Raw genomic sequence first — 13,186 nt, forward strand, 5'->3', positions numbered from 1 at the left:
ATCTCACAGAAATTGATTTGATCGACTACCAAGGCAGCACACCTGAGATTAAATTGGCCAGGTTCTTTGTTCTGGAGGCAAGTGTGCTCAAGGTAATGAGGTTTGGCGTTCTCTGGCGCGACAATGAATGGCGTGTTGATCACCGCAAGCGTATAAGCCTAAATGACAAAGTCTCCGCAAAAGCTGAATTTGTTTTTGAAACATCAAGTGGCCAGAGACTCTAAAATTTATTTGCCCATTAGTGACTTGTCAGGGCGGTGAATTTTAGTTTGTACGACAATGCTGCATCCACCTAAACTAACGAAAGTTCTTACGTAAACTTCCTAGTAATTCCCTCTTCGTAGGTGCAGCATTACTCCTAACATTTGTAATATCGGTTTGAAACTTGTAATATTGTCATGTTGTATTCCTGCGTTTTCAAATCCTGTGAATCAAAGAGGTCCTGAGTTGGTAATGATGTTGTGCCTGCCATCTTTCACCAATAGCCGTCGGATCTAGATTTGACACATACAAACCAAACTTCTCCAGTTTTGCAAAAAGATGCCTGCACTTGTTCCCTATTTACAAACAACTCCTTGCCTCTCACAATCAGCCTTATCTCCTCCCCACCACATCTAGAAGGCCATGGAAAAATCTGGCGCGATGGCCGCTACCGGCGCCATCCACCCCCAATCTTGGTGTTCCGTGCAATGCACGGGCATCTACGCACGGGAAATTATGTCGAACACGGCTAGATGTAAGCAGGCTAGCTCTACAGCCATGATGATAGTGACTGCAGACGGTGAGGCTGACTATGGTATGCCGAACACGGCGCCTATACTCAGGTGTCATCTCCGGCGTAGGGTATTGTCACTTCACTGTGAGGAACATCACATAATAATTTGACCAACAGGTAGTAAAGTACTACTACATTGGTAGTAGTACTAGTAGTACTAGCACCACCATTTGGATTTAGTAGTACTACGACGTCCATCTGGATTTAGTATTTGACTAGCAATATCTAGTAATGCATGTCACAAAAAATGTACTACTCCCTATGTAAATACATACATGGTGTATTGTTTTATTCCTTTCGATAGATGGCTCAAATCTGAAGTCTCATCAATCTGACTACTATTGTACTCACCGAGCGCTCAGCTTTGTAAGCTATCAACAAAAAATTGCAATCAAAGACAATTGTTGTACTCCCTCCGTACTAGTGCATTACTCACGTTACGAAAACCAAATAGTAATCCCGAAACTTTTAGGCGTGGTACATTAACTACCCACCTCGTTCCCTATTTTTTTCCATGAAAAAAGAAATCACCCAATACGAGATCTGGGGTGCGTATGCATCCAATGACTTGAGACTACTCCCTCCGTCTAGCTGTATAAGTCATCTTAGAGCAAGTGAAAAAGAGGAGTGGGCTCTCATGCAAGAGCCTAGCTATATGCGGATTCCTAGGACGATATACAATAAATATGAAGAAAGAGAGAGAAAAGATGAGAAAAAGTAGTACTCTTATAGCTAGCCTTATAGCTAACCTTATTGTATGAGCGGCTACAAGTGATGGCTCTATATGACATGGCAACGTCTTATAGCCAGTAGCTGGCTATACTATTAACCATGCTCTTAGATTGTGCACCATGAACAAGATGAAGGGGAAAGCGAGAGAACTTAATGTCTTTTCGCTAGTAAATAGGATTACATGCAATGAACTAACCACTGCATATCATGTTTGGTAGTCTCAAGTCATTGAAAGCATGCACGGCCCACATCTCATTGGTTGATATGCCACGAAATAAGAAACGAGGAGGGAGTTAATGTACCATGCCTAACTGTTTTGGGATTATTTGGTTTTCGTAAGGTGACTTACACAACATTTTTGGTTATCCATTAACATTTTATTAGTTAAATCAAAGGTCAAAACTTGGCGCAAAATGCAAAGGGGACCAATAAACTAGTAAACATCAAAGTTCTCTCGTTTGGCCCCAACTAGAGGCCCGGTGAGATGACTATACAGCACCGACACAGAGGGGGATGCAGCTTCATTGACTTACTGCACTTGCGTTTGGGTGAATGACACGTGGGCCCAACAGGTGGCTGGACCACCTGTCATACAGCCAAAGGCAGGTTCGGTAGAGGGCCGAGGAGTAGATGGCCAACACACACGTGAATGCAACGCAGTCTACACTTCCCATATAATGGCTCCCCGCTAGTCCAATCTATGAAATCCTACGCACCTACGCACCCTAACCAAGGGCAAGAGTGATCACTCCAATCGCAAGATTAGTTGACTAGAAGCTAGACCCATGGAGGCGATGAGCGCGAGCATCAGCCGGCTGTGCCAGATGGTCCATGACGCCGGCCTGCGGCCCAGCACCGAGGAATGTCTCTAGGTCGTGCTTGAGGCCGCCAGGGCAATAGGCCGCTCGGACCTCATCTTCGTCTCCTTGTTTGAGGAGGTCCTCGTCGGCTTCCTCGACAAGTTCACTGTCGTTAGGAAGCTTGCGGACGACCTTGACGTACGCCTCCATCTCACGTGCCTAGGCTCTGTGATGCCCGCCACCCTTGACAACCTCTTCTACGCAATGGTGGCCCTGCGACCGCCGCCGTCATGCCAGAGAATGTCCACCTCGAAGTCGCGCTCGCCGTGCAGCGCTTGGTGCAGTAAGACACCGTCAACATAATCACCCACGTCTACGCGCAAATCATCCACAAGGACTACTATGTGCCAGAGGAGGACAATAGGTCACTGGCCTCCTTGAACCGTAGGGCAACCTTGGACGACATTGTTCAGAAGCACGCTGAGCTGGCCTCCAACGGCGCTGCTCCTCACACGTCGGTTGGTGACCCGGTGCACTAGGGCGTGAGGATGTCATTGATGGATCCTTATGTATCTTTATCTTTCCGTCAAATCCATGTAGTAGTATATGGTACTACTAGTAATTATCTTACCTTTCGCATCAACTTCATAATTTTAGTACGTACTCCATGCATGAACCACGCCAGAACCAAACTTCTCACTACTCTAGGGAAAATCGTTATTTCTATCTATCGCGCCATGGAGCAGAACCAAATTTTACAAGTTACAAGTTCAAAAGGAAAAGCCTGCCGTGTTGGCGTTGCACCCCCACACGGTTGGTCCGGCACGCCGCTCAAGGGGGAATGCGTGGTGTGTTGCATTTTCACCTACAAGTGGGACCGCAGTTGAGCAAACCAACTATCGGCAAACCCCCACCCTGCCCACCGCGTGATGGCTAACAAAATAGGAGGGAGAAGAGATGGTTGTATCATGGACTCCAAGAAAATTGGTGTCGGATGGGACTCGTGTGGGTGGCGTGTGCCGTAATGCTAGACGTGCATGCTAGTTATGGCCAATGTCACCCCACTATATTGAGCCTATATTGAGGTGCTGGTTACGTAGAACAAATTTCCTGGAGTCCATGCTCAGCCCTCCTCTATCTCTCTTCTCAGCCAGCCAGCAGACGCGCGGAGCCCATCGTCTGTTTGCTCACATGCGGTCCCACATGTCAGTGAAAACGCAAGAGGACCCACTGAACCTGCACATCTTTCACCTCGACGTGCTGGTGATGAAAAACAAATCCAATAAAGATCTTCGGTGGCCGCTTTTGGAGTTACTCAAGAGTAGTAAGATTCTATTCACAGTTTAACCCAAGATGCACATCACATGGCTTCAACTACCACTCCATTTTATTGCATGACACGACCTGGATGCTGGATGTCCCACGTGTCGGCAAAAGGAGGAAGTACTCGACCAAATCTTCTCAACATTTAGACTGGAGGAGTAGGAAACACGGCAAGCCATGTGCCTACATCATACTACGTACAAGCCCACCTCACGCAGTCACGCTATCACCATATTTCCCGGCCTCTGTGCGACACCTAGCTCTAGTTGATATAACTAGAACTAACTATTGGTTGGCTCTATGTGATGTGGCAACTTCATACTACTACGGATGCTGACTATACTACTACGGCACTAGCACTCCAAGAGGTGAGTCCAAAACAATTTATAAATTGAGTTTATGACGTGCATATGAAAATGTACCATTCATTACATACAACAAGCCATCAACACACAACGACAACGAGGATACATGTTGGATTATAGATTAGTTCCAACAAAACATTCTAGTAAACACTAAAGTTTTCATCACACAACAAATAATAAGCAATGAAATGAACTTCATCTCAACCAATCCTCGGCGTTGGAAACGCTTGCTTTGAACCAGAAGAGTTTCTCTCGGAAGGGCCAGCTACTGTCAATCTCGAGACCAACGCGGGACTGATCATCTAGGCTGAAGCGGCCTATTTCATGACCCATATTGTGATAGCCATGGTAGGGAAGCATAGCAATGTCTGAGGTATAGATTCAATTGCTTCCCATAAATGGTAGTAGCGTTGCGTCAACAGCAGCTGGATCGCCTTTCACCATCATTGGATAGTTTTGTCCAAGGAAGAGCGAGTTTCCTCCAAGAGTATCAATACTAAACCAGGGAGAAGATGTTGGCGCTAGCACACTAGTATCCATCTTGAATACCCTGCAACGGATGTTGGAATAGGTCCGGAGAGTGCGACTATGGGAGACAACACCTGCTTCCTTAGTCACATCAGCGGTGTCGTGTATAGAGACAAGAAGAGGTGATCCATCGGAATAAGTTGCCAGACGCCACTGAGTATATGGGTCCTCATGCTCGTGGTCATCATCATCGTCATCTCCCCCTTGGTTATAAAAATTTTCAAGTATAGGTGGTGGAATGTTCACAGGACCTTGGAAACACAATAAGGTTAATTAGTAAAGGGAAATTAACTAGATAACCCGCATGCATGTGGATGAAACAATTATAATTACGGTGGAAGACAAACGTACTGAAAGCATAAGGATTCCATGCAAAAACAATGCCACGAGTGGTGGCAACAAACACAAGACCCTCGTATTGAATTGTATCACAGTACTCATCCGTGTATAGAAACTGATTTTTGAGAAATATCCATCCAATCGAACTATGAAGGAAGGCAACAAGCTTGTCGAAGATAGCAACAACTCCATAGTCCATTAAATGCCAAGGGCAATCAGGAACTTGACAAATTGCTATCTTCTATAGACGACAGTCACCATGACCGTAGTTGAACGTATGTAGATAACCGGTGTGCTCAACCTCTGGGTAGTCTGAGATTTTTGGATGTGGAACCCGGTGACGAGTGTACACATTCACAAGTTCCCACTCGCCGCTGTACCCAATATAAGCAACCCAATCTCCATTTGCGCCTGCCCAAGCCTTACCCTCAAGCGATGGCATCTTAACATCACATGTATCATTATCAAGCAGCACCAACTTGCACAAGGCGAGGCCACCGTTGTCCGCGTGCCAGTGAGCAGGGTCATGGTGAAGAAGATAGGGGAGATCAAACCGCTCCTGGACCCTTGGGTTCGTTGTAATGATGTTATTAGTTGAGTCGAGAATGGTATTGAACGAACCTGCCATGCTAGCTAATGTGATGATGTCGCACTGATCAATGAGTTCCTCTACCACGTCATCATTCAGATTAGGGCAAGAATAATGGGGTCGTTTCCGGCCTGTTCCCTCCATGGAGAAGACGATCGAACAACGGCACAAGGAAGGGTGAAGGCAAATGGAGGACGGAGGAAGAGCGTGCGACAGCAGTTCCAAATCGAGAGGGAAAGGCGAAGAGTCGGTGGACGGTTGCCACGGTACACGAAGAGGCGCCCCGGCCTACATAGACGTCCGTACGAAAATTGTACAAAAGGACTCGCTGTCGTCTCACTGACATGTTGGAATGGGACCACATGTCAACGAAGAGGCTAGTGGGGAGCTGATGGTTGCCACAGAGGTCACACACTGACGACAAGGCCGTCCTGTCAGACCTAGCGCCTATGTGGGATGGCTTCTGTCCCCCACACGAGCGAAGCCAATTCGCACCCCCACACGGTTGGTCCGCCACTCCGCTAGGCCAACTCCAGTGCGTGCAACTCGGACGCGTGCTCGCTCAGACCCTTTCTCTCGACGCCCCGAAGCTACCCAACCACGGCTATGTGTTTTGCGCACCCGATGGCCGGATTTGGAGCAGATCAGTCGGGCTTGAGCTCGCCCGGCTGTGGGAGGCCGTGTCGCGCCATGGACAAGGCCACATGCAGGTACAAGGCCACATGCAGGTACTGACTCCTCGTCTAGCCGCTCAGATCTACACCGTCGGTGGTCCACCGGCAGATACATGAATGGCGGTTGGCCAGGCTCGGTGCTGGTCCAAAAGCTCGTCGGTGCACCATTGCCACTCATTACGTGCGACGACTGCCCAAAGAAGGTCTTGCGCCGCATGTCTACAATGTCGGAACATCCCGGATGGGTGTTCATCAAGTGCTCAATCGATGGGGTATGTGCTACTTTAGCTTCGGTTGTGCTCTCGGATTAGACTAGTTGTGCTAACTTAAAATTTTATTGTGTAGAATGGATGCAAATTTTGGTATTGGGAAGAAGAGTACATTGATATATTGATAGAGCGCAATTTAGTAGATGTTCTAGCACTTTTAGCTAGCATAGAGGCTAGAGATGAGACTAGTGCACTTGTTGATAGAATAGAGGCTAGACATGAGACTAGATGCGAGGAAGCAACCTCTACTTCTTTAGACTCGAAGAAGAAAGAAGCACGCAAGATCGAGTCTCCGCAGATCAACAATGAATGCATCAAGAAGGCACTAATCCAACTTACAGGAGCAGTTATGATAGTTGGATATCTTCTAAAATGTATTCTTGTGGTTCTTGTTTTCTTTGGTCTTGCTTTTCTAGTCAAAATTTGGTGATGTATTTACATGTACCAAAAATCAATGATGGAAAAAAGATATGTGTTTGCAAAGAAAAATGTACGCGGCCGAGATGCGTCCGCGCGTTGGGCGCACAGCCACCGCATCCGAGAAATGGCCCGGACACGACCCCATTGCCCTACCCAAACTGACAGAATCCGGGCAAAACAAAGGTTCGTTTGGGGTCGTGCATTGGAGTTGGCCTTACAAGTGGGACCACAGTTGAGGAAACCGACTATCGGCAAACCCCCACCTTGCCCTCCACGCGATGGTTGAGTTAGAGAAACGAGGAGGTTGAAGAGATAGTTGTAGTACGGACTCCAAGAAATATGGCATCAAATGGAATTCGTGCTCAACAAGAAGCATTGAGGATCTTCAGTCTGGGTTACAAGGTAATTGGGTTACTCAAATAAATGAACATTTTAGCATGGCACCTTCTCTTCTTGGTTTGAAACGTATTCAGATGGCTGCTGCTGCTTCTAATGCCCATTCTGTCTCTGAAGAAGGCATGCTACTGTGGAAACATCACTTTAAGGACCAATCATTGTAAAACAGGAGCTCTTTCTCAGCCAACATTCCTGTAAGTTGGTTCAACTTTATTGTTCACTTGCTTCTGTCCCCTGATAAGTTTGCCTGGACTGTTACTATGCTAAAATCTGGAATGTGGGAACTGTTCACTGCTGTGGAAAATATGGATCAAGCCTTTCTGTTTCATATACCTGACAAGTGTCCTACATCACATGCACCAATTTGTCAGGCCATGGAGGATGGGGTCAAGGGCAAAGAAAATATTGGTGGGGCTGCCAATATGCAGGATGAGGAGTCCCAGGCTCTGTTGCAGCCTTTTGGTCAAGATAATCTGAGGAAGAGAAGGAGTGGAAAGACTCCACTAGTGGAAACAGAGGTAAGGAGAAGTGACAGAATTAAGAATGATAATGCTGGTTACAAGAGAAACTCCTGCTCTAATAATAATTGTCTACCTTGCAATGCTGTCCCTCCCACCATACATAAATCAGTTGTTAAAAACCTTACTGCCTCTTTCTGTAAGGTTGCTGAGGGGGAGCTGGAGGACAAGCTGGCCAAGAAGCCCAAGAGAAGGCAATAGGTTGTTTTGGACAAGGTGCCCTTGGCCAAAGGAGAAGGACATACCTCCAACCACCCATAATGTTTAGGTCCCTTACTTGGAGTACTGTATGGAGGGTGTGTGTTTGTACCCTCACTCCTAGTTTGATGCTACTTTTGGTTGATGTAAGATTTGGATATTGGAACTTTATGAACTCTATAGATCTGGTGAAGTGCTACCCTATTAATACCTCTTTGCTGTATGAGTGGATGCCCTACTGGATATGTGTTTTGCTGTGGACCTGGTTTTTGCCCAACTCTCTTTTATGTGTGAAGGATCAAGTACTGGTACTTGACCTCTGGTACAAAAAACTTATGTGTTTCCATGAATAACACAAACAGAAACTGGAATATTCTCAACTAGAACATTAGAGGTATAAATTCTGAGGACAAATGGTTGGCCTTGAGGCAGAAAAATTGATGAGAGTGACTGCAACATCTTGTGTCTTCAGGAAACCAAGAGGGAGATTTTTTATGCAGCTTACTTAAAAAAATTGCCCTTCCAGACTTAATAAATTTGCCTTCCTACCCTCTGTTGGAGCATCTGGGGGTCTCCTTGTGGCTTGGAATGGCTCCCAGTTTTCTGGAGAAGTCATTGCACAAAATAGGTTTTCACTTTCGGTGCAGTTTACCAGTCTGCTCTCCAATCAGTCTTGGATCATCTCTAATATTTATGGGCCTTGTGATCCACAAGACAAAATTGAGTTTATTAACTGGTTCCTGAATATTCACATGCCTGATAATGTTGACTGGATTTTAATGGGTGATTTCAACCTTATTAGAGCACCATCAGATAGGAACAGACCTGGGGGAGATGTCAATGATATGCTTATGTTTAATGAGGCTATAAGTAATCAAGGCTTAATGGAATTACCTTTGCATGGCAGAAAGTTTAGTTGGAGCAATATGCAGCATGATCATCTGCTGGTAAAACTGGATTGTTTTTTCACTTCTGCCTCTTGGATGACTACCTTCCCAAACACAATGGTGCTACCCCTTGCAAAACCCATTTCAGATCATCTGCCCTGTGTTATTAAAGTTGGTACTTCTATCCCAAAGGCAAAAGTTTTCAGATTTGAAAACTACTAGCTCCAACATTCTGACTTTAAACAGATAGTTGCAAATGCTTGGAATATCCCAGTTGGCAATCTTGATGATGTTAAAACCTTGAATGCTAAGTTTAAAAACTTAAGAAGAGCTTTGAAGTTGTGGGCAAAAACCTTGTCCTGTCTGAAAACTCAAATTGCAAAGCTGAATGAGTTCCTGTGGGACCTCTTTGAAGAATTTAGAGAGTTGGACATTCATGAATGGAATTGCAGGGCTATTCTTAAAGAGCATCTGCTTATTCTTTTGAGGAACCAAAAGATTTATTGGAAACAAAGAGGAAAAATCAAGGGGGTGAAGTTTGGAGATGAGAACACAAAGTTTTTCCACACTAAAGCTTCAATTAATTACAGGCATAATCATATTGATGTGCTCCAAAATGATGACCAAGTTGAAATATCTGATCATGCTGGGAAAGCTGCAATTCTTTTAGACACTTACAAAAAAAGAATGGGCACATCCCAAAATACCTCAATGCAATTTGATTTGGCTTCCTTGTTTGGGCAGAGACAACACTCAGATATCTTTGATAATCTTGAACTGCCTTTTACTGAAGAGGAAATTGATGATGTGGTCAAAAACCTTCCAACAGACAAATCACCAGGCCCAGATGGTTTTAACAATGAATTTCTCAGGTCTTGCTGGGACATTATTAAGGGAGATATGCTCAAATTCATATATGATTTCCATGCAGGCCAAATTTCTCTTGAGAGCTTAAATACTTCATACATTACTCTCATTCCTAAGGGAAGTACTCCCTTGACAGCAAATGATTTTAGACCAATCTCTCTATTAAACTACTGTCTGAAGATTATCACTAAACTGCTGGCTAACAGGTTGCAGAAAGTGATTCTTAAGTTGGTACATATCAACCAATATGGTTTTCTAAAGGAAAGATCAATACATGATTGTTTGGGCTGGGTATATGAATACCTACACCAATGTCATAAGTCTAAAGATGAGATAATTGTGCTTAAACTGGACTTTGAAAAGGCTTTTGACACAATTGAGCACCAGGCAATGCTGGATATTTTAAAGGCCAAAGGTTTTGGGGACAGATGGATTTCATGGATCAAAATGCTCTTCACCTCTGCCTCATCTGCTATCTTGCTAAATGGTGTCCCTGGAAAAAAGTTTTATTGCCTTAGAGGTGTGAGGCAGGGGGACCCTCTATCCCCTCTTCTGTTTGTGCTTGCTACTGATCTCCTTCAGTCAGTTCTCAACAAGGCAATGCACATGGGATTGTTATCTGCTCCCCTACAAGTGGAGTCATGCCCTGATTTTCCAATTGTCCAGTATGCAGATGACACCCTGGTTATTTTACAAGCAGATGCAAAGCAACTACATTGTCTTAAAGCCCTCCTCAATACTTTTGCAGATGCCACTGGACTTAAGGTAAACTACAAAAAATCCAGTATGATTCCAATAAATGTGCCAGAAGAAAAGATGGAGATTTTGGTAAATACTTTTCATTGCAAGAAGGAATCTTTTCCAATCCAGTATTTGGGAACACCTTTAGGCCTTCATAAGCCTACTGTTGAGCAATCTTTTCCTCTTGTCACAAGACTGCAAAAGAAACTTTTGGGTTTGTCCTCATTTATGACAATGGCTGGAAGATTGTTGTTGGTGAAATCTGTCCTTAATTCTTTGTTGATCTATCTCATGGGCTGCCTTGATGTGCCAGTCACAATCAAAACCCAGGCCATAAAGTACTTGAGACACTGCCTGTGGAGAGGCCCTGATCTGGAGGACCATAGACCTGCCATGGTGGCATGGAGCACTGTATGTAGACCCAAAAATCAAGGAGGATTGGGTGTCATGGATATCTTTATCTAGAATAAGGCTCTGCTGCTTAAGAATCTGCACAAATTCTATAACAGACACAATACCCCCTGGGTAAACTTGATCTGGGAATCATATTACAACAATGATACACTACCTGGTAATAAATGGATTGGATCATTTTGGTGGAAGGCAAATCTTAAGCTCATTGATAACTATAAGTTCTTGGCCAGATGCAACATAGGTGATGGCAAGAGTTCCTTCTTTTGGACTGGTCTGTGGCACTCTAATTGTCTGCAAGACATGTTCCCTCATTTATTCTCTTTTGTGAAGAACAAGAATGATACTGTGCACAGCATTCTCCAAGTAGAATACTTAGAGGATCTATTCCACCTACCCCCGACTATGCAAGCTTTCCAGGAATTTGAGGCTATGGAAGACATTTGTATTGATCTAAGGGCTTCTGATACACTAGATTGCACTGACACTTGGAGCTACATTTGGGGAAATGAGCACTTCTCAGTGGCTAAGGCCTACAAAGTCATGATGGGAGTCAAAATTGTGCCACAACAGTTTAACTGGATCTGGAATTCCTCTTGTCAACCAAAACACAAGGTGTTTTTTTGGAGATTGCTGCATGATAGGCTCAATACCAGAAACCTTTTGAGAAGGAAAACTTTCCATTTGGCCAACTACAACTGTGCTGTCAACAATTGTCCACAGGAAGAAACTCTTCACCATCTTTTCTGGACCTGTCCTTTTGCATCTCAATGTTGGGACTTGATTTGCCCTTCAAGACAGGCAAATGTTTCAATCCTGGAAGCTTTTCTTGATCTCAAATAGAAGCTACATGTACCTTTTTTCATGGAAATAATCATCCTTGCTTCCTGGGCCATCTGGATCTCAAGGAACAATTTGATCTTCCAAGAAGTACAACCTAGCATTCAGAGGTGGAAAGCTATTTTCCTGGAGGAGCTCAATCTCCTAAGATTTAGAATTAAGAAGAGTTATGCTGTAGTTTATTGTTCCTGGCTTGACAATCTTGTGCTGTAATCCTAGTCCATGGTTTTTTCTTTTCTTTCTGTTGCTTTGCTCTTTGGCTTATCTCAAGCCTTTTGTATAGTGGAACCTTTGTTGTTTCTGTTTTTTAATTAAATAAAAATTGCAGTGGGGTTTTGCCCTACTGTGTACTGTCAAAAAAATGGAATTCGTGCTGGTGGCGTGTGCCGTACTCCTGGACGTGAATTATTGTTCTGGCCCATGCCGCCCTCCTAGTACTATATATTGAGGATTCGAGGTGCTGGTTACCTACAGCGAACACATTAACATATGGCCCACCTCACACTATGGACAAATTTCCTGGAGTCTGTGCTAGGTTAAAAAGTGTTCTTTGTGAGGGTGGGTGGCTGGTCTCAAGTTTAAAACATGTTGTATTACATATACGTAGACGTAGAGATAGTGCAGCAGTTTTGAAAGTTTGAAACCAAACATCAGAATGAAATTTCTACTGGACTCATCCAAGGACCTAGGATGGTGGAATTCGCAACTGCAGTAAAAACACCCGTCCGGCGTGCCAAGCATGTGAAGCTAATACAAATAGTAGTACTATTGTTGATTGGACTCGTCCAATAACCTGTTGCAATGCATGTACAATTATGTATTCGGAAAATATTTTTTTGCCTCGTCGCAGCACCCACTCAGAGAAGCGACTTGAAAGCCATTCATAAATTTAGTAAGTTTATCACAGGCATACCATTTTATTACATACAACAGGTCATCAACCCACAACGACAACGAGGATATATTAGAAATACTAAAGTTTTCATCACACAACAAATAACAAGCAATGAAATGAACTTCATCTCAACCAATCCTCAGTGTTGGAAATGCTTGCTTTGAACCAGAAGTGATTCTCTGGGAAGGGGCAGCTACTGTCAATCTCGAGACCAACGCAGGACTGATCATCTAGGCTGAAGCGACCTATGTTAGGATGCATATTGTGATAGCCACGGTAGGGAACCATAGCAATGTCCGAGGTATAGATACAGTTGCTTCTCATAAATGGTAGTAACATTGTGTCAACAACAGTTGGATCGGCTTTCACCATCATTGGATAGTTTTGTCCAAGGAAGAGTGAGTTTCCTCCAAGAGTATCAATACTAAACCAAGGAGAAGGTGTTGGCGCTAGCACAGTAGTATCCATCCCGAATACCCTCCAACGGAAGTTGGAATAGGTCCGGAGAGTGCGACCATGGGAGACAACACCTGCTTCCTTAGTAACATCAGCAATGCCCTGTATATAGACAAGAAGAGGTGATCCATCGGAATAAGTTGCCAGGCGCCACTGAGTATAT

This window comes from Triticum urartu, chromosome 3A, assembly GCF_056163025.1.
Source record: "Triticum urartu cultivar PI428250 chromosome 3A, HENAU_Tu73, whole genome shotgun sequence".
NCBI classification, from domain to species: domain Eukaryota; kingdom Viridiplantae; phylum Streptophyta; class Magnoliopsida; order Poales; family Poaceae; genus Triticum; species Triticum urartu.